We start from the raw sequence: 23,768 nt of genomic DNA on the forward strand, positions 1-23,768 counted from the left end.
CTAAATTATTGCATACTTACTGTCATTTCATTATTTAAAACATTTTTTAATGTTTATTCATTTTTGACAAAGAGAGAGAGAGAGACAGAGTGAGAGTGAGGAGGGACACAGAGAGAGAGGGAGACACAGAATCTGAAGCAGGCTCCAGGCTCTGAGCTGTCAGCACAGAGCCCCACGCGGGTCTCAAACTCATAAACTGGGAGATCATGACCTGAGCTGAAGTCAGACATTAACCAACTGAGCCACCCACGCACCCCTGTCATTTTACATTATATATCGTCTCTTTTGATAATTATTTTTTTTGACATTTCCTTTTGTGACTCTTGTAGTTACAGAAGTAACTACATTGATGGCAGGTGTTTTCATTTAAATCTTTGTCTTCATGATTTCAATATTTACCGCTCCTTTTCAGAACGCCTTCTTCATTGTTGAGTTCTCTATTTTGATTCATTTATTCCTGTTAGCTGTTTAGTATTTAAATAGCTTTTATTTCCTTCAAAAAGACTTTGTGAGTGGTATATTTCTTGTGTCCTTGTATATTTAAGAATACTGTCTGTTGCTATTTGTTGTAAGTAGCAACTAGCATAGAATTCTGAGGTCGTAACTTTATTTTTCTCAAAACCCTGTTGCTATTATTCCATTGCCTTTGGCATTTAAATTTAAGATAGAGATTAGCTTGCTATCATTTTAAGGAGAGCTATTTTATTTTCCTTGATTAGATTTTTATATGAGTCTTTGTTTTATTAAAAAAATTTTATGCTTATTTATTTTTGAGAGAGAGAGAGGGTATGTGTGTGTGAGTGAAGAAGGGACAGAGAGAGAGGGAGACAGAGAATCTGAAAGCAGGCTCTGTGCTGACAGCAGAGCCCGATGCAGGGCTTGAACTCACAAACTGAGATCATGACCTGATGCTTAACAAACTGAGCCACCCAGGAGCCCCTATGATTCTTTGTTTTATTCTTGAAATTAAACATTTCACTAAGGCATTTCTCTATCATTTTTTTTTTTAAACTTCATTGTGACTCCTTTTGGTCTGGCAAATCCAGTTTCTCATATCAGGAAAGTTTTCTTCCATTGTCTTTAGTTATTGTGATTCCATGTTTTTTGTTTAGTTTTGCTTTGTTTTCAGGGATACCTGTTATGTTTATTTTCATTGACTGTCTTCCATATCCATAGTATGTTCTCTCTTATTTGTTTCTTTGGATTTTTCCATTTATTAGAAAAGTCTTCTCAAATGTGTATTTCATAGCAATGTTTTTGTTTTGTTTTAGCAGATAGGACTGCTCTTTATTTGTTTAATTATGATAATCATATGTGAAATTTTCTTACAATTTCTCTTTTGTTTTAAAATTTTACATAGCATATAAGTTACATGAGTTATGAATCATAATAGAAAAATGAGAACTCACAGCTGACTTTATCATCCACTTTAAAAACTGGAATACTAACCAAAGTATTAAAGTTACTCCTCTGCTTGCCTCATTCCCATGGGTAACTACCATCATCAAATTGTATTTGTCATTCCTTTATTTCTAAAAAATAGTTTGTTACAAAGTATGTATCTTAAAACAATATAATGTTAAACGACTTTATAAAATACTACTGTACAATGTGACTTTCTTTTCTCATTCAATGTATTTCTAAGATTCATTCCAGCTTCTGTGTACATCTATAGTTTATTCATATTACCTGCCTTGCAGTACTCCATTGTGTATATCACAATTCATTTAGCCATACTCCTGTTAATGGATATTTGGTGATTTTAATACTTTTGTGATTATGAACATGTTTCCTCATGGACATTTTACACATTTTCTCTGGCCATATATCTAGGGATAGAACTGTTGTGGTGTAGGGAATGTACAGGTTCAAAGTGCCCACCTTTCCCCAAAGTTGATGTGCACTCTCGCATTCCCAACAGTGGTGCATGATTTCTTACTGGGGATAGGAGTCCTCTGTCCTCAGGCTTCCACTCTTGCTGCTGAGGAATTTACTGCTAGTCCAAGTAGGTGATCTGTCCTTCTTCTCCATATTCTTTTAAGGTTTTCTCTGTCTTTAGTGTTTTTAGGTTCACTACATTGTGTCCAGGTATGAATTGAAAAAATTTGTCTTGCTTGCCATATAATTTTGGAGATCCTTAAATTTCTAGGCAGGGTCTGGTTATAGTGACTGCTGTATGTGGTCCATAGATAAGATGTAAGCATATGCTTTTTAAAAAATATACTTTGCTGTTTTTTTTTTTTTTAGAGAAGTTTTAGTTCACAGAAAAACTGAGGGGCAAATACAGATTTCTCACATACTGTGTCTCTCCGTCTCCAAACATAGCCTCCTCCACTATCAATAGCCACACCCGAGTGGTACCTCTGTTACAATTGTTGAACCTATACTGACACATTATTATCACCCAAAGTCCATAGTTTACATTATGAATCACTCTTGGAGTTGTATACTGCATGGGTTTTGACACATGTATAATGACATAGATCTATCATTATAGTATCACATAGAATAATTTCACTCCCATAAAAATCCTGTGTTCTGTCAGTTCATCCTCCCAACTCCCACCAACTTCTGGCAACCACTGATCTTTTGACTGTCTTCACAGTTCTGCCTTTTCCAGGATGTCATATAGTTAGAATCGTATAGTATATAGCCTTTCCAGATTGACATCTTTCACTTAATAATATATATTTAAGGTTCTTCTATGTCTTTTCATGGCTTAATAGCTCATTTCTTTTTAGCATTGAGTAATGTTCCATTGTTTGATTGTACCACAGTTTATGTATCCATTCACATACTAAAGGACATCTTGGTTCCTTCCAAGTTTTGGCAATTCTGGATAAAGCTGTTATAAACATCTGTGTGCAGGTTTTTTGTGGACGTAAATTTTCAACTCCTTTGAATAAATATCAAGAAATGTTATTGCTGGATCATATGGTAAGGGTGTTTAGTTTTGTGGGAAATTGCCTGTCCTCCAAAGTGCTGTTTTGCATTCCCACCAGAAATGAATGAGAATTCCTGTGGCTCCACATCCTCATCAGTATTTCATGTTGTCAGTGTTTTAGTTTTGGTCATTTTAAAAGGTGGGTAGTGGTATCTCATTATTGTTTTAATATGCAATTCCCTAATTACATATAATGTTGAGAATTTTTCATGTTCATTTTTTTTTTAATTTTTTTTTTCCAACGTTTATTTATTTTTGGGACAGAGAGAGACAGAGCATGAACGGGGGAGGGGCAGAGAGAGAGGGAGACACAGAATCGGAAACAGGCTCCAGGCTCTGAGCCGTCAGCCCAGAGCCTGGCGCGGGGCTCGAACTCAACGGACCGCGAGATCGTGACCTGGCTGAAGTCGGACGCTTAACCGACTGCGCCACCCAGGCGCCCCTCATGTTCATTTTTTATCTTATATTTTCTGTGGTAAGGTGTCTGTTAAGGTTTTATGTCCATTTTAAAATTAAATTTTCTTTGTTATTATTGAGTTTTAAGAGTTATTTGTCTAAGTTTGATAGCAGTCTTTTATAAGGTTGTTCTTTTGCAACTATTTTCTCCTATTCTGTGGCTTTTCTTGGTAGTGTTTTTTGAAAAGCAGAAGTGTTTAATTTTAATGAAGTTCCAGGTTATCAGTTCTTTTTTTGTGTGGATCATGCCTTTGGGTTATTTTTAAAAAGGCATTGCCATACCCAAGATCATCTAGATTTTCTCCTAAGTTATCTTGGGGTTTTATAGTTTTGCATTTTGCATTTTGCATTGCATTATGATCCATTCTGACTTAATTTTTGTGAAACGTGGATGGTCTGTGTCTAGATTTATTATTATTATTATTATTATTATTATTATTTTGCATGGGTGCCCTATTATTCTAGCAACATTCTTGTTATTTCTCCTTTGTCTAAGATCAGTTGACTGTATTTGTGTGGGTCCAATTTTGGACTCTATACTCTGTTCCATTCGTCTATTTGTCTATTCTTTCACCAATACCATACTGTCTTAATTACTGTAATTTCATATTAAATCTTGAAGTTAAGTAGTGTAAATACTCCTTAGAATCAATTCATTGACACTCACAAAACAAATTGCTGAGATCTTGGTTGGAATTATATTGACTCTACAGATCAAGTTGGGAAGAATTGACATCTTGACAATATTGAGTCTTCCTATCCATGAATATGGACTATCTTTCTATTTAGTTATTCTTTGATTTCTTTCATTAAAATTTTGTAGTTTTCCTCAAATAGATATTGTGATGTGTTACATTTTATTTCTGCTGATTCTTAATCATGGTACCTTGTTTCCTTGTTTCCTTTGGATAAAATTTTGTGCTGTAAATTCATATTTGGTTGAACGTAATGTGTGGCAATACTAAGAATGTCTGATGGGGTTATTTTCATTCATAGAGGATTTGTGTTTACTTCTGTCATGAAGCAAAGAGCATTACTGACCTATGAACACTTCAATTTCTTTGAAGGACCTTAGTTTAATAAAGCATTAGGTTTATTTCCCCCAGTTAGCATAGGAATACAAGTTTAGTCTCTTGATTTTAATAATACAAGATTTTTTTTAAGAAAGAGAGAGAGAAAGAGCATGAGCAGGAGAGGGGCAGAGAGAGAGAGAGAGAGAGAGAATACCAAGCAATCTCCATGCTCAATATGGAGCCTGATGTGGGGCTTGATCCCATGACCCTGGGATCATGACTTGAGCCAAAATCAAGAATCAGACTCAACTGACTGAGCCACCTGGGCATCCCTAATGATACAAGAATTTGATTACAAAGCAATTTTGTCTTTATAGTCCTCAGTGGGTCTTCTCTCAAGCTGTTCTTGCTCTCTCCATCTTTCATTTCCCATAGATTTTCTTTTCTTGAGAACTCAAAATGCTTTATTTAAAATTTTTTTAATGTTTTATTTATTTTCGAGAGAGAGAGAGAGAGAGAGAGAGAGAGAGAGAATGAGCAAGCAGAGGAGGGGTAAAGAGAGAGGGAGACAGAGAATCTAAAGCAGGCTCCAGGCTCTGAGCTGTCAACACAGAGTGTGATGCAGGGATCTAACTCATGGACCACAAGATCATGACCTGAACTTAAGTAAGATGCTTAACTGACTGAGCCACCCAGGCACCCCAAAAATTCAAAATGCTTTAGGTGGTGATTTTTATAATCCACCCAAGTCTAGTTCATTATAATGCTGAAAGGTTGGTAATCATTTCTATATTTTATCCATTTCTCCTTTCCATTCAACTGTCTTAGAAATCTCAGCTTCTTTTCATTCTTTTTCATAAGAGGTAATGACTTCTTGCCTTCTATGGAGAATACAAACTTCTAGACATTGTCTTCTGATGCCTGGAGGTGATTATTTTTCAGAGGTATGTCCTTCCATGGTATCTTAGATGCTGTTCCATTTCTCTTATTCAGTAATCGTCTTTCTTTGATAATTTTCCTTTATTCATCTTCAAATTACAATCTGTATTATTCTTTTGTTAGAGATTTGTGATAGCTCTTTCCCTGTTCTTTGTCCATTTGAGGCAAAATCTCAAATCATCACTTTCCCAGACCAAAGGTTATTGGCTGCGTTTTTACATATAACCTCTAGGCTAAATGCCAAACTCTAGTAATAATTAGACTAGAAGGCATCTTTTCCTGTTGCTATATGCCTTGTTCTCTGATAAACTGAATGTTCTCTGATAAACTGAATCCATGAAAAAGTACCTTTATTTCCTTGCTTCCCTGATCTTCTGGGTGGTTGCTAAGAGTTCTTGCTGAGGAGATGTAGAAAAATTCAGGATGTAAGCTTGGTTACCAGTAGGAAGGGGCAAGAGATCAGGCAACAATCTTCTGGTGAAAACTCAGCTCAGCACCTAGGGATGGCTCCTCAGACTGATGCTTGTCATAGACCTGGGTTTCTTCTGAGTCTCTGAGTCAGAGAGCAGGCAGTGAGGGAGGCATAAAATTTTCCTAAATTAAAAAGTCTTTGTTTCATATGGTACAGAGACTTGATATATCCTAAGGCAAAGCTTGGCTAGGTATTCTTCCCTAATATACTTCCATTTATTTTCCTGTAAAGTTCTCTTAGTTTTATTGGTTGTGAATTTTATTTATTTATTATTTTAAAATGCCAACAAGCATTTTAAGAGGATATCAGAAGAGTCTGCATTGGGTACCATGTTAAGTCTAATAGATGATTTTTAAATGGCACAAAATAGATAATACTTAGTGCTCCAACTTAATCAATACTGTGAGCTTTCTATATCTATCCTTAATTCTCTTTGCAAAGAGGTGCTTCAGTGGGATTTTCCAGGCTTGCTCTTCCTCAGTGAGGCTATAGAGGAAACTTAGTAGCCAGGGTGGGTAGGTGAGGAAAAAAAGACTTTTGAGTTTTTCAAGGAAATGTAGTAGATATCTCCATGTCAAACTGCTGTTACTAATATTTTCTTTGCTTTCAAAACTGTCCAGAGACAGCCATAAACACATGGCTTGATAATGGATCCTTCATTCATTCATTTATTTATTCATACACCCATCAATATGTTGAGCTCCAGTCTAAAGATTGACATTAATTAAGGGAATGAGAGCTCCTCATGCTGCCCATGGTCAATTGAGGATAAAGGTATTTAAATACCTAGAAACAATGCGATGTGACAAGCACCACAGCAGACATGGGCATAAGAAAGACAACAGAATAATTGATTCAGCTTCATAAAGAAATGATTTTTGAGTTGATTCTTGAAGTTTGAATCATACAACAACTGAGGAAATAACATGCAAAGTGGAAAATAGTTATTTGAAGCATGGTGTGTATGGTAAACTGAAGTTAGGGATGTGTTTGTGGGAATGGAGGGGGAAGTAGAGAGAGGTTAGTTTATGAAGGGCCTTGCATGTAAGGCTGGAGTATGGTCTCTGCCCTGAGGACCTAGGTGGTCAGTGAAGGTGACTTAGTTGGCTTGAGCTGTCACAACAAATGCCATGGATTGTGAGTTTAAACAACAAACATTTATTTCTCATTGTTCTGGGTGTTGGAAGAGTAAGATTAGTGTGTCAGCATGATTGAGTTCTTGGTGAGGGTCTTCTCCCTGGATATGTCCTGAGATGGTCTTTCCTTGGTGTGGGAGAGAGAGAAAGAGAGAAAGGCAGAGGGAAAGAGAGAGAGAGAGAGAGAGAGAGAGAGAGAGAGAGAGAGACATAGGTCTTAAGTAGCTTCCTCTTCTTATAAGGGCACTAATCCCATCATGGGGTCCTACCTTCATGATCTTATCTAAACCTAATTACCTCCCAAAGATCCCATCTACAAATACTATAACTTTGGGGATTAGGACTTCAATATATGGATTTTGGAGGGTCACAAAGACTCTATGGCAGAATGATTTTAGGTAAAGAATGATAGGATCAGGTCTACATTCTGATACACAGCAGCAGCCTAAAAACACAAACAGAAAACCACCTACAAGCAAAGCAAAATTGTGTTTTTAGAGTGCTCTTTAAAATTCAAAATACCTTTCTGTACATTATCTTATTAGGTTTGTTCTGTGAAGTCACCCTGTAATGGATTATTAGCCCCATTTTAAAGATAAGGAAACAGATCAGAAAGGTTACTGACTTGCCTAAGGTGGCTCAACTAATAGGAGTTGGAGTGGAAAGACAAACTTGAGAACTTGGAAGAACAACACAGCTGAAGCATTTTCCCAACACTTGGCTCTAGAGTTTACCTGGTGGTACTGATTTTTTTCTGCAGTGAGACTTGCAGCAAAGTTTAGGAAGCTGCTAAGTTATGGGAGATGTAGTGAATGGCATAGCTGGCAGGTGTAAATCTGGCCCAGTGCGCATTTGCTCTACCAGGATGACAAGATTTATTTCCGGTGTGAGTGATGAGTTCTCCTTATTGTTTAAAGTTTATTTATTTATTTTGAGAGATACAGAGAGAGGGAAAGAGAGAGACAGAGACAGAGAGACAGAGAGAGAGGGAGGGGAAGGGGCAGAGAGAATCCCAAGTAGGCTCCACACTACCAACACAGAGTCTGACGTGGGGGATGTGGAGCTTGACCTCACAAACTGAGAGATCATGATCTGAGTGGAAAACAAGAGCTGAACTACCCAGGCACCCTATGAGTGATGAGTTATAAAAGAATGGGCTCCTTATGGAATTGCACATAGACAAAATTAGCCTTGAAAATCCCTTAGAAAGTTGCTAAGTTGGAAACCTCAAAAACCTTTCAAAAATGTTTTCAAGTTGGAGCAGAACAGTGTGGATGAAATATTTGGCTTGCATTTAGGGGTCAGCTGTATGAAAATACTTACTATCTCTTTCAAACACCAGAATCCTACTTAGTATGGTGGGGTGCTCACAACAGGAGATGCGTGAGGGTGAGTGAAAGCCTATCACCTCCTCACTCCAGGGTATGTGCCCACAGAGTGTAAGGATAGGTGGAATCACCCATACTTTTAAAATTGCTCTCTCTTTTCATTTTTATAGAATCTTAGTGGTTGCATTTGGGTGAGTTACACACTCACCCATCATGCACTTATGATGTGATTCTACTATATGCATAGAAGATGCTACATGTTAACTCCTGGACTTTTTCCCACTGAATGTAGAGTTGACCTCAGGGCCCATCTCAACTCATAGCTCAATCTAGGCAGCTGTAACCAGTTAATGGGAATTGGCATCACTAAACTATGTTGAGGCTGCCTATTTTTTTAAAGATATATTTGAAGCATTTTGAAAAAATATCAATTGCTAAATACCTCTGAAATTGAGCCCCTGTGCTTGTGTGAAAGCTGGACAAGAGCAGGAGCACACCTGCAGAGGAGTGGAGTGAAAGATGGGTGAGTGTGGCCAGGGCCCAGATTGCCAGAGGGAAGGGACTTTGATTTCCTTTCTCAAGAAGCAGGACATAGAAAAAGGGCATAGGTAGTTAGGGGCGCACTGCCTTTCAGCCAAAATCCCAGCTCTGCCACTAGACTGCTACATAACATCTGAGTGCCTCAGTCCCTCATCTGTAAAGTGGATAAGAGATCCTTTCTTTGTGTAGCTGGGAAGACTAAATGAGTGGCAATGGCATGTCAGAATGAATCATTGCCTTAGGGGGCTCAGGGGGACAGGGCTGCACCCAGTCCAAGAGCTTGCAGCTGTGGTGATTCCTACCAGACCTCATCCTCCCCTGCCCTCAGCCCCTGCATTCTTTCAGGGTCCTTCCTTCTGGATACTTCTCCACACCAATCTGCCTTCAAATAAATCAATAAGTGGACAGATGAGCCGACTAGGGCATTAGAATATTTGCAAAGGGTGGCTCTCAAGACAATGGACACATAAAATAATCTGTTTCGGCACTGGGTGAATTTGTTCCAACCAAAGGGCCATCAACAATGTCAAAGGCAGTTAGCATCACACTGCCTCTGTATCTATTTCTTGTTAGCTTTCCAACATTGAACAGTAAACACATTTCACTGTTTTGCAAACCTCTCCAAAACAAATATTCTGACAGCAATGTTAACCATTTTTCTCTCCTCCCCACAGCAATTCCCATACCTTTTTTTTTTTTGTTTGCTGGCTCTCATTCCAAAACTTTTTCAGTTTGAGACCCTGGAAACCTGCTGAGTTCAGGAGCAGAGCTGAGGAAAGTTCTGACAGAAGATTTTCTCTCTTGATCTCCTTTCTCTTCAAACAGCTAAAAATATACATCTCTCCACCCCACCCTGTCAAGTCCCCTGTAATTAGAAGGTCCTCCAGATTATCACCTGATGAATCTTTACCCCAGAGCAGAGTAGGATGTAGGGAAACAGGTGGTAAAAGTGGGTGGGGGGGAGGTAGAGCTGGGGGACTGGGTGGGCCCAAGGTTTTGAGCTAAAAGCTGGTGGTGGGCAAAGGGGGAGGTTCTTGCAGGAAGGGTGAGCTCCTGTTTCCAGAATACATAACACTGGGGCTGCAGCCCTTTCCCAGCATTGTCAAGCATTCTGAAATGCTGGGTATGTGAATGAGATTGGGATCCTCAAGGAACTCACTGCCTTGTGCCAGAGACGGATGTTTAAACAGTCACAAAGCTTTATGCATCCAGGTATGTCTGAAATGATGTTTAAATGTTAACATTTGTTATTCCTGGGTAGTGGTGGGAGTTTGGCTGACTTATTGTGTTCTTTATATATATTTTTATTGCTTGCTTTTTAAATAATGAACATGTGTACTTCATAAAATGTGAGAAACTTATTACTTTAATAAAAATAACAATACTATACAGTGAGTTTTCTAGAAGTCCATTGCAAAATGGGAGCCCTGAGGTTTTAGAGTGAAAGGGGCCCTCTAGTTGAAGACAATATCTGAACTATAGTATAATTAGTTAATATATATATATTTTTTGCACAGGCCTCTTATCTGAGGACACAGGATATTGCTGGAACAGAGTATGAGGTGGGGAGGGGGCAGGGAGGTGGTACTGGAGAGCCAGGCATGGCCCAGACTGGGAGAGCTTTATGTACCAGGCTCAGGTGGGCATTTCTGCTCCTCAGTCAGGGGAACAGATATGGGTGGTGGCATGAGATGCTGTGACTGGGAGAACTCAGAGCCACAAGAGAAATAAACATAGTGCAATCTTCCTGGGGCATTAATTTTACTTGAACATCCTTGGGGAAGAAGTTGAATAATTCAGTAGCTAGGTAATTTAAAGTATGATTATAACATTGGAACACGCCTCTGGCTGGGTTCCAGGCTGGCTCCCTGAAGGGGGATATGCTAGCTCTGCTCTGCTGTTGTGAGAGTCTCTTGGGAAAGTTTTAGAAAGCCTGCTGAGGTGACAGGAAGTGAAGGGAAGAGTCACCATTCTGTTTGTGTTTGATAAAGGCCTTTTAGTGGCTGGCATGAAGAGGGAGGTTGAGATTTGGGGCAGGGAAGCCAGTTAGAAGGCCCTCAGGATAGCTTGCTTTAGAGAGGTTGAGAGTTCGTCATGGCGGTGGCCACAGGTGTGGCAGGTGGCCACAGGTCTGGCAGTGGAATTAACAGGGACCTGGATATTGCTAGGGGAAGGGAAAGGACAGCTGGGAGACCAGAATGACCCCCAGGCTTCCATGGTTGGCCATTGGGGGATGAGGAGGCCATCAACCACAACAGAGAATTCAGGGGAAGTTGGGGTTTTATTTTGTACATCTAGATGGGGTAAGCTTGAGACCCTTCAGGGAGAGGATTCTGAGGGGGAAGAAAAGATAGACAAAGGAGCAACCATAGTGATGGCAACTTTAGGGAGCTGGTGGAGGAAGCAGTGATGAGCAGATCTGGGCACTTACCCTCCAACCACACCACACAACTTATAGGGGCCTGGGGCGGGGGTGGGGGGGTTGGGGGGGTAGGTCCTAGGCCACTGCAGGCTTCTAACCTCCACTTCGTCAGCAACTCTGCCTGGATGGCAAGTCTTCTTGCCTCTTTCTGGAAAATGCTGTTATCTTTCAGATCCTCCCAGACGACTTCTCTCCTGAGTGTAAAGGACAATTCCTTCATTGTGCCCCCTCCCACACCTGAAGTTCACCACTGCTCCTGTAGCCCTTCCCAGAGTGCTCTGGTTTCCATGACCACCTTCCTCCACCAGACTGCAGGCTCCCATGCCCAGCCTTCCATGGAGTAGGTGCTCAATGAATGCTTTCTGGATGTGTAAATGAATTGTTAAAAGGAAGAAGAAAGAATCAGGGAAAAGAGTGGTTGTAGAAGAGAGAAAGGAAAGAATTCTTTGTCAAGGGCATGAAGTGCACCAAAGAATAAAGTTATTTAAGAGCTAAGAAACACCCATTTCACTTGGCAGTTGGCAGATGTCCTTGGCAAGAATAACTTCCCTATCATGGCGGGGGCAGAAACATATTACAGCATGTTTACAGTAAAGCATCAATAGGAGATAAGAAAGTGGAGACACCGAGTGCAGACGTTTTCCCCCAAGAATCTCAGAACAGAAGGAGAGGGATAAGGTAATAATGACAAGTGACATAGATTTGAGGAGAAGACTTGAGGAGAAGGAGCAAATTGAGGGGGAGGAGCTGACAATGTGAATGAATGAGCTCAAATGATTGAGCCAGGAATGGATGGGACCAAGGACAGAGATGGAGGAGTTGGCTGTGTACCTGGAGATGGATGCCTCTGCCACTGTGAGGTGAAGTGAAGAGGATACAGGTTTAAGGAGATCAGGGAAGGCGCACCTGGGTGGCTCAGTCAGTTAAGCATCTGACTTCAGCTCAGGTCATGATCTCACAGTTTGTGAGTTTAAGCCCTGCATTGGGCTCTGTGCTGTCAGTGCGGATCCTCTGTCTCCCTCTCTCTCTGCCACTCTCCTGCTCTCTCTCTCTCTAAAAAATAAACTTTAAGCAAATTAGAATAGGGCACTTGGGTGGCTCAATCAGTTAGACATCTGACTTCAGCTCAAGTCATGATCTCATGATTCAAGTGCCGCATCGGGTTCTGTGCTGACAGCTTGGAGCCTGGAGCCTGCCTTGAGTTCTGTGTCTCCCTCTCTCTCTCCCTCTCCTCTGCTCATGCTCTGTCTCTCTCTCTCTCTGTCAAAAATAAACATTTGAAAATTAAAAAAATAAAATTAAAATAAAAAATAAGGAGATCAAGGAAGATGGGAGAAGAAGCTAACAGACAGTCTCAAGATACAACCAAGACTGGAAAATATCACCAGACCTCCAAACCTCTTGGTTATGATGTTTATAGCACTGATCAGGGGTCCAGATGCACCTGTAGTGGAGGATGTTTGTAGGGCAGGTGGCATAGAAGAATGAGGGAATGAGAAAAGAAAGTAAGGAGTCCAATGTGGGGAGAGTTGAAATCCTGACCTGAGTTCTAGAGTGTAGGGAAGCAATGAGAGGAAAGAATATTGGGAGAATATACAGGTTCCAAAGAACTAGGTGTCATCAAGGTTCAAAAGCTGGCATAGTGGAGGAAAGAGAGCAGGAAAGCTGCTTTTGTTTTTTACAGTCTTTTGTATATTTTTCTGTTGACATAGATGTCTTCATCATTAGTGTAACTGTTGCAAAAGATATAATTGTTTGCATATCATAAATATACATGGGTACACATGTATCTAAAACAATGCTGCATTATGTTTTAAGTATAGTCAATGGACTCTGATTACAGTAGCAATGCTACAGTGCCATTATATACTCTAAGGACATGAAAAGCTTAACTGTAACAGTTAAACAAGTAGTTAAGTGAACAGTAAAAGTCAGAGAGTTACTTGACCAGGCTCTTTATTAAGATGGGAGATTGTGGTCTGAGGGAGGGATGCTTGAGTTTCAGAGGTGGAGTAAGTTGTATCACACCCAAGAATTGTGAGACCAGGGTGCCAGAGGGCCACATGATGGCCATGGAAAATATGAACGGTGATGTTGAGAGAGAAGGGAGGACTTCATCTCAGGTACATACAGGCCCCAGGGAATCTGGTCATTCTAGTAGAAAGCATGTCAAGGGGGTGGCTTTAGAATCTTTCCAATTTTTATTTTTATTTTTAAATGCTTATTTAGTTTTGAGAGAGAGAGAGAGAGAGAGAGAGAGCAAGCATGAGTGGAAGAAGGGCAGAAAGAGAGAGGTAGACATAGAATCCAAAGCAGGATCCAGGCTCTGAACTGTCAGCACAGAGCCTGACATGGGGCTCTAACTCACGAAGCATGAGCTCATGACCTGAGCTGAAGTCAGAGGCTCAACTGACTAAGCCACCCAGGCGCCCCTAGAATCTTTCCAATTTTTAGAAGGTGATATCAGTGTGTCCCACTCTCCATTAAAACTTCATGCCTCAAAGCAGTGATTTTGGTCTTCTATAAGCCTCATTTATTTAGACTTATAATAGCTGACTGCTATGCATTGTTATTTAATAGACATTGCTCTGGGTGTCTTTACCACAGTACAAGCTCCTGGGTTGGGAGAATCAGAGGGTCGTGGACAAAATCCTTCACTGATATTCCGTGTGACAAAAGGGTTCTGTAGTCAGACATATTTTGAGGGGCAATACATATTTTGAGGGATGATACCTATTTCTACTTGCTCTTGGAGGTGTAGAATGCATATTCTTAATGTGGGAAATTATACTTTAGCTCTCTTAACACCATTTCTGCCATGCCAACAATGTAGTTATATCACAAGTTCTGTGTAAACTAATATTCAGTATTTATATGGTTATGGTATGTGAGTCTTGTGGACAGCTGAGTCAAGTAGTGTACTGTAATTGCATTTCCTTTCTTGTGTTCTCATAACAGGTTTTATAACAACCTGATTTTTTAAATGCCATTTTTCTTCAGAGTAAGAAACCCTCCATCCCAATCTGGATTAACTCACTTCCTAGACCCACTGCAAAACTGCCATCTGGGATTCTCCTTTTCTACCATCCTAGGATTTACCTTTATTATTGTCCTGTCTAGAACCCTGTTTCCTGTTCCATGTTTTCCTCTTTTTGTCTTTCTTCCACTATGTTTCTAGGTGCTCTTGAGAAGACTGTGCCTTGTACGTCAAAAAATATCTTTTTACTACCCTAATAATTGAATCACTGTTCAGTTTGTAATTTTTGATTGAAAATAAATTTTGTTTAGAATGTTGTCTTTTAACTCCCCATGTGGTTATTCAGTTGTCATTCATATTTCATGTCTTTTGATGTGACATTTTTTTTTCTCTCTGCAAGCATTTAAGACATTGTCTTTACCCATGTTGGTCTAAAATTTCATGATGATGAGCTCAAATGTGCGGTCTTTATTTACTGGTTGTGTGGGGCAATCAGGGAGCCATTTCAATCAGGGGACTGATATGTTTCAGTTCATGGGAGATGTTTTCGTCATACAGGTTGGATGACTTTCTTCTCTCTGTTTTTATCCCTTCTCTTTTTCTGCTATGTCTATTAGAGAACTGTTGACTTTCTTGGATTCTCCTCTAAATTTATTTATAACTTTTCATCCTTCATCCTTTCAGAAGACCTCTTTGATTTTGTCTTCTGGTGATTCTATTATATTTTTAATTTTTACTATCATATTTTAATTTTTCATGAATTCTTCTTGTTCTTTCATTGTTTTCTTTTGAATGGAATTCTATTTTTGTTACATGGATACAATATTTTCTCATATTAATTAAAAGATATTAACAGAGGTTTTTGGAAATTCTATTCTGCTTTCAACACTGTTTCCTCTCGGTTCTTATTTTCCTGTTCATTTTGGTTGCTGTGTTTTATATTTCATGGTTGTCATTCATGTTTAAGAGCAAGGTCTTTACAAATGGTTGAGGAAGTTCTCCCTCTCCCTCTCTGTGTGTGTGTGTGTGTGTGTGTATGTATTGGGGGAGGAGGACTTCTTACTTGGTTTCTCTGTAGAGTTATTAAGCAACAAGCAGGAAATAGGCCTTCCTTTTTGGTGAGAAGATAGGAGAAATCAGTTTCTTCAGAAAAGTCTATCTCCTCCTGAAGTCTCTGTCTATCTCTCTACCTCTACCTGTACCATCTCTACCTCTACCTCTACCTCTATCTCCATCTTTACCTAACTGTTGTCATTCTCAAATCTGGATGGAAGAAAAGGAGCTGAGGGGACTGTTCTAACTATTCAAGATGTAGAATTTCACTTCTGTTTTTAACCCCAAGACTCAACTCTGCCTTCTGCTTTGCTGAGTGTTACTTCACTTATATCTGTAGCTTTTCTAGTTCGGTATAATTAGAGGACCAACCTCTGCTGTACCATCTGGGCAGGATGGAGAGTCATGTGGCTATCCAGAGCTGTGAAGAAGACCCTGGAGCCTAACAGTTCTACATGCTGACTTCAACCAACTGATATCTTTTGTTTTCAGCCCACCTTATCTTCTGTTTCTGAGGTAGCTGGTGCTTCCCATTGCCAAGACTTCTGAGGTCTTTGCAGGGAGAGTCAGCTCACACCTCACAGGTGTGACAGCCCCTCTTCATGCTTATAGATTGCAGCTTTCTCAATTCTGCTAAGTCAGTTGCTGTACCTCTATTTCCTTTCCATCTTGAAATAGGGGAATTGAAAGGTCTCTGTGGAGCACCCTGCACAGTGGACAGCTCTGCTCTTTCTGTGCCCAGTTTGGGAGCAGGGATCTCAGCCAAGGTTCTCAAGCCAATGATGCCATGTCCATCTCCCACAGGCATCAATGTACTCAGGCTTCCACTGGAGCTCTGCCCATCCTAGGGCACTGCAGGGATTAGAGCTCAAGTCCTGTTGCTCAGAGATGCCCACTTGGTCCTTCTCCAGCCTTTGCTCAAGGCCCCCAAGGATCTTACCTGTCTCCTTTTGTTGGTCTCCACTTCTTGAACTAAATCTCAGTTGAGGTTTGTCATCCAGGTGTTTGGCATTAGCTTCTGAAAGATAGTAACTTAATAATAATATAATAGCTAATTAATAAGTAACATAATAACAACAATAACATCATACTTAACATAGCCCCATTGTGAGGCTCTGGAGTCAAGACTCAGAACAAGGTTAGCCAACTTCTTGGTCAGGGGCTGGAAAACATCCCAATCCTTTACAGTCTCCTACAGCATTGAGGATAAAAACAAAACAAAACAAAACAGTAACATCTCAGTATGTATTTAACCACACTATGCAGTTAGAAAACCTGGTTATATTTAACCATGAAATTTCCAACCTTATTTGTCCACTCAACACCTTTCCCCCTTAATGTTTATTAACACCTCTATCAGTTGGGGCCCTCAGAAGACAGCTGGCAGACTCAAGTTGAGATAATTTAAAGAAGCTTAATTTTAGGGGTGCCTGGGTGGCTCAGTTAGTTAAGCATATGACTCTTGATTTCAGCTCAGGTCATGATCTCATGGTTCCTGAGATTGAGTCCCACATCAGGGTCTGTGTGCTGACAACACAGAGACTTCTTGGGATTCTCTCCTCTCTCTCTCCTCACTTTCTGCCCCTCCCCCCACTCATGCTCTCTCCCTCACTCTCTCTCACAATAAATAGATAAACTTTTTTTTTAAAAGAAGCTTAATTTAGAAAAGGGCCAGGTACAAAAGTATGGGCAGGGTGTAATGGACAGTGTGTGAACTGGGGCCGGCAGCAGTGGAGCTGCTCCCATCCCATCCTGAAAGTCAAGGAAGGCACAGGGAGATCTGGCAGATCAAATTTGTCAGCTTTGTTGATATCTGTCCAGAGCTCCCCGCTCTGTAGCTCCACAAGTGCCTATGCCTTACATCTGCGGTGGTCTGGTGGGGTTGAGAACTAGCTGGTGCTGGGACTCTGCGGCCCTGACTGTTAGATTCTGGGCTTGGTCCTCACTGTGTCTGGCCCCTGACACTTGAAGGAGGTGAGGTGCTTTAACACTGCCATGGGGCCTCTGGTTCTCCAAGCACATTCTTAGTGTGTTCATGTTCTCTAGGGTGGAAGGAAGAATGAGAGCGGTGTGATGTCTGATGCCCACTCCCTGATAAGTAGGATCTTAGCACAGGGCTTGGCCTGAGCTGCAGTGTCCAAAAGCCTGGTGAGGGCACTGGAGTGGGAGTCACTTCTCTAGAAGCTCTGGCCTCTGGAACCAAGGGTGATGCCTAGGAAGCAGCATCTTTACCAGCAAGCAAGTGGTCAACCTGGAGAGATGAGGCAGTGAGGGGCACTCTGGATATAAAGCAACAGGGCAGAAATCAGGACGGCTACACTGGAAGTGAGCAGGAGAAGGTGGAGCAGGAGCAGCTCTGTGGGTTGGAGGTCCTGGATGCAGTGGGCTTTGATGTGTTCTTTGACTAGCACATGGGCAGGAGAGGTGCTCAGGCTGCTGGGATGGAGGGTGCTGATGCTCATTTTTATGAGGTTTCCCACTTCCACAAGCAGGTCTCTGTTTCTGTCTCTTCTTACCTCTACCTTGTTCTCTCTGCCCTTCTCCTTTCTGTTCATTTCCCCTTTTCCTGCTCTGCTTCCCCATCTCTGCATCTGCCTTCTCCTGAATCTTGTACTCTCTCTTTTCTTCTGTTTTTTTTTAGTGTCTTTTCCTTTTGGTGATACAATTTTTGTGTTAGGCTGTGCTATCTATATATTTTAAATCCCAGAGGTGTATCTGCTAATTGTATTTTTAGGGAAATAATTATGTAAGTTAAGATGATTAGATAATGAAAGTGTTCTCTGGGGCTGGCCTCTTTACAAAATGATGATGGGGTGGTGATGGGAATGGGGATCGTTTCTACTTAAACTAGCACGATGGCACAGCTTTTACCAGAACACTTTAGAAACATCTGGGATATAATCAGATCCAGAGGGCTAGCTCTGAGAGCGGCATCCTGGGAACAAGAGTGGATATTTGTGTCCTCCCAGGAAGGCAATGATCAGGGAGCTCCATGATATGGCTTGGGGCTTACAACCCCATAAAATTCCTAGATCTGTATGAAGATTTTGAAGACACTTGGAGTTTCCGAAATGTGTATACTGTGCCTGCGTGTGCACACACACACTCACCCACATACGGGCAAGATTATGGCTTCCCTCAGGCAGAGGGTTTTGCAGATACTAAATTGCCAAAACACATCAACTCTGGAATTGCTTCATTGCACACTAATGGTGGCCGTAAGCTTCCTGCTCACTCACTCCTGACGTATAAAAAATGTTCACAAGACACATGCTTCCTTCTCTGGGTCTGTCATGATCCAGCACTGGCTGCCTCGCAGGACCCTCCTGGCACTCCTGGGCCATCACAGGTGCCTTCCCTCCCTTGCACCCAGCAACATGCCAACCTCTGAAGGCAGGCAGAGATGGAATACATTTAGTCTAAGGCCAGTGGGTACTGGAAGAGGTGAGGGGGAGGGGGAGCCTAAGCCAGGAGGGGACAGAGGAAAAAGGTGTAGATAGTGCTGGGTGTGTGGGAGAGTGGAAAAATGGGACAAGAAAGAAGTGGTTCCTGCTGGGAAATAGAGGGTCTGGAAGGAGTAATTGCAGAGAAGAATGGAAGGGCAAGGGAGACTAATTCTGAGGGCCTGCTATTTTGTAAAGGGAGAATTCAATGCTCAGGAGGTTAAATTACATGCCTGAGTTATATGGTCAGCTAGGGGGCAGGGATTCAAATTCAAAGCTCACAGTCCTCCTATTGGCCCACCCTGCCCAGGGAACAGGATCACAATAGAGTGTAGAGTTAAATCAATCCCTACCATGACCTCAAGAAAGAGGATTCCATAAAGACCCTTCCAGCAAGAAGTATCCACTGAAATATGCACTGTCACTAGGAATTTGTGATCCACCCCAGGCTCTAACCACAAGAGAGGAAGGACATTCCTTTCCAGATTTAACTAGAAGTTCTCTCACTAACCCTTAAGCCCTTTTGCACCATCCACCTTCCCATAGCCATGCTCTGCTCCCCTTGTCCCGAAACCATCTCAGGCTTCAGGTCAGTGCCCTTCATCATTTCTCATAGGTAGCAAAGAAGTGAATGGTTTTACATCTGGTGCAGCAGGAGAGAAACATTGCCTAAAGGCACAGTAGAGAGAGGGAAAGTGGCTCAGATAACAGATTCTCATTCTTCTGACTTATTTTGTTCCCCTGACTTGTTTTTAAACTGTTAAGTCACAAGTACGGAACAGCCCCAATCCAGGGGTGCTCCTGATTTCAGAATCTCCTCCCCAGAAGGTCCTCTAGTGAGGAAAACCAAGGAGCTGAATTCCTCCATCATGTCCTGCCCCTGGGTCCTGACAACTCACCCACCTTTTAACATTCCTGGTGGTCCCGGAGTACCTTGCCACATTCACTGCAGGCTGGGTTGCTGGGTTCAATGGATAAAAATATTCAATGCTCCGCTGAATATGAATTTCAGATAAAAACCAAATAATGTTTAGTTTAAGTGTATCCCATACAATGTTTAGGAGCACTTACACTATGAAAGTGTTTGAAATGATTTTATTTGAAAGATCTGTAGCTGGGGATGCCATTAGCATGATTTCACTCAGTTGAGTCCAGTTAGATCAGAATTAGAAGTGAAGCACCCCACGCCCCAGGACAGGTTCTGTAACACCACACTATTTCCTTTGGGAGTTGCCTCTTCTGCATACCTCCTTGGTGTAGACTGAAGTAATATGTCTGTAATATCCCATGCATGGAAACAAATGCACAGATGACTTTCTGGAGCCCTTTCCATAGACTTCTTTTTTCTCAATATCAGTGAGTGTTTACTTTTCTGACTTGTAAAATAATACATGTTTGTTGTTAAAAATTGGAGATTATAAAAGACAAGAAATAACAAATGTTGGTGACAATGTGAAGAAAAGGGAACCGTGGTGCACTGTTGGTGGGAATGTAAACTGGTGCAACCACTCTAGAAAATAGCATGGAGTTTCCTTAACAAATTAAAAATAGAAATACTCTATAATCCAACAATTCCACCACTAGGTGTTTACCCAAAGAAAACAAAAATATTAATTCAAAAAGATATATAGACCCCATGTTTATTGCAGCATTATTTTAAATAACCAAGAAGTGGAAGCAACTTAAGTGTCCATCCACAGATGAATGGATAAAGAAGATATATATATATCTCTTCCATATATATATATATATATATATATATATATTTCATATATTTATCTTCCATATATGTATATATATATATATATTTCATATATTTATCTTCCATATATGTATATCTTCCATATATATATATATATCTTCCATATATATATCTTCCATATATATATATATATATATATATATATATATTCCATATATATAACGGACTATTACTTAGCCATAAAAAAGAATGAGATCTTGCCATTTGTGATAACATGGATGGACCAAGAAAGTATTATACTAAGTAAAATAAGTCAGACAGAGAAAGACAAATACCATATAATTTCACTTATATATGAAATCTAAAAAATAAAACAAACAAACCAAATAAACTCTTAAATACAGAGAACAAACTGGTGGTTGCCAGAGGGGAGGTGGGTGGTGGATGGGCAAAAAAGATAAGAGAGACTAAGAAGCACAAAATTCCAGTTATAAAATAAATAAATTATGGAGATGAAAAGTACAGTATAGGGAATACAGTCAATGATATTGTAATAAGGCTGTATGGTGACAGATGGTAACTATATTTATCATGGTGAGCACACTGAGTAATGTATAGAATTATCAAATTACTATGCTGTATATCTGAAACTAATACAACAGTGTGCCAATTATATTTCAATAATAAAAATTTTAGAAATTGTAGATCAGTAAAAAGAAAAATAAGCATTCACTCTAATTGCAGCATGTAGACTCTAGATCCATACTGCCTGAGTTCAAATCTCAGCTCTTACTAACTGTGTGGTTTTAGGCAATTTCCTTAAACAGTGCTTCAGTTTTTCAGTCAGTAAAATGAAGGTAGTAATAGTGACTTAAGTGAGGTTTTGAGGATTAATTATGTTTATATGTGGTCAGGTATCTTTAAAATCCCTGGTACATAGTTAGCTCTGTATAAGCACTTGACAAAGTAAAATAAAAAATTTTTGTCACCCGGAGATAAGTATTATTTGTGTCTTTTATGCTTTTGCATATGCATTCCATTATACAGCTTTATACCATAGGTTTCCATATTGTGTCAGATTGCATTTTCCGACGTCCAATTCTCCAGCCCGAGATGCTCTTCTATAATGTGGTCTGGAAACTTCTCCATCAAGAAGTGTAATGCATTCCTTTCTCCTTGCATCTGGGCTGCCTTTAGTTGTCTGGTCAATGAATGTGGTGAAAGTGGTATGCTGGTACTTCTAAGGCTGGGTGAGAGGAAGCTATGGTTTTTGCTTTCTTTCTCTGGCACACTCATCCTTGGGTATTTCCTCTTGCAATTCACCCACATGCTGGGGAAGTCCAAGGCACGTGGAGAGACTTTCTGTAGGTGCCCTAACTGAGTGGCCTGCTGGCAGCCTCACCTGACAGTCCTGTGGGTGGGTCAGCCTAACTGAGCCTTCAGTGACTGTGGCCCATCTACCTGTGGCAGCAGGCACGACCCTGGAGCAAGAACCACACAACTGAGCCTAGTTAACCCACAAAGACCTGAGGGATAATCATCAATTACTCTGTTTTTATCAAACAATTCTTGTTGGGACCACTAAGTTAGGAGATAGTTTGTTATGCAGTGATAGAGAACTGGAAATATATTGAAGGAAAATAATCAAGATCCTTAACTTTAAATATGGACCAAAGGGTCTTCTGTCCACAGTTTCACAATTACTTTCAAGGAAAATGATACTTTCAAACAAGCTGCTCTATCCATTATATTTGGACAAGTTTATGAGGAGCCAGGCTTGAGCCCTAAGTCAAGGTTGACGGCAACTTAGGGATCAACCATAGTTCATTTGTCCACCTGTTTGTTTGATAGGTGAGAATCAGGGAGGTAATGTGACTTGCCCAAGGCCACCTGGGTGCTACACAACAGAACTTGGGCTGGACCCCAGCTCTCCTGACTCCTACCTTTAGCATTTTTTTATTGCATCTTGCTACTTGTTTATAATGATGTTTAGAGGTGAGGTAGAATTGGGAGTTTCCAAAAGCCTGATGAGAATTATGAAAGGGGCTGGGGTCCCAAAGCCATTCAGGCTCCTTCACAGCTATATCCAGCTCCATGCTTCTGGGAAGAGCATAGTTTCTTTAAAAAGTGCCTTCATGCTCCGTCTATTGAGGAACATGCCAACTATGGTGTCAAGGTCAAGTCTGTGGAGAAAGGGCTTCAGTCGGGTGGTGGTTGTGCTGACAGTCAGGAAGAGTGACATGCCTCAGGACACCCTGTCATCCCAGGATCAAGAGGGCCTGGCAAGGGCAAGGCCTGTGGTGAGTATGGCTGCTGGCCTCAGCTGTATCAGTGGGATGGCTGCCCTTGGGGTCTGCTGCTCACCATCATTCCAGATGTGTGCTTAGCTGATGTAGGAGGCAGTTGTAATCATTCCAGGATGAAGGAATCACAGAGAAGTGTTCAATGAAGGGAGAATGTCAAACTGCTTGTGATAGGCTGGACTGTGTTTCCCACAATTTGTTTGCTGAAGTCCTACTCCCCAAGGCCTCAGAATGTGGCCTTATTTGGAAATAGGGTTGTTGCTGATGTAGCTAGTTAAGATGAGGTCACAATGGAGTGGGGTGGGCCTCTAAATCAATATGATTGGTATTTTTATAAAAAGGGGAACTTTGGATGCAGATACACACATAGGGGAAAGCTATGTGAAGATGAAAGTGGAGGTTGGGGTGATGCCTCTATAAGGTGATGAACACCGAAGATGGCTAGCACATCACCAGAAGATGGGGGAGAGGCATGGAGCAGATTTTCCCTCGCAGCCCTCAGGAGGAACCAACCTTGCCCAAACCTTGATCTCAGACTTGTAGCTTCCATGACTGTGAAACAAGAACTTACTGTTGTTTAAGCCACCTGGTTCATGGTACTTTGCTATGGAGGCCTTGGGAAACTGATACAATGTTTTGTAGGTCAATACATAGAATTTTGAGATGGAAAAAATAAGATGAAAGGGGCTGGAGAGTAATTGGTTAGAGGGAAATGTGGGTAGGGGTGACCTTGGCTTATGGTAAACTCCAGTGGGATAATCACAAGGCAAGCCCGTGGGATTCTGGAACAAAGTCATGCCATCTGCAGTGGAGAATTATGCACCCTTTGAGAAATAGCTCTTGGCATGTTACTGGATCCTGGTAGAGACAGAGCACTTAGCCATAATCATCAAGTGACAATGCATCTGGAACTGCCTATTATGAGTTGGGTTCTGTCAGACCTGCCAAATTATAAAGTCAGACAGGTCCGGCAGGCACCCATTGTGGTGTGGAAATAGTACATCTGGGGTTGAGTCTGGGCAGCACCAGAGGGCATGAGT

The sequence above is a fragment of the Puma concolor genome, chromosome B1 (genome assembly GCF_028749965.1).
Source record: "Puma concolor isolate L17-30 chromosome B1, mPumCon1.1.hap2, whole genome shotgun sequence".
Taxonomy (NCBI): Eukaryota; Metazoa; Chordata; class Mammalia; order Carnivora; family Felidae; genus Puma; species Puma concolor.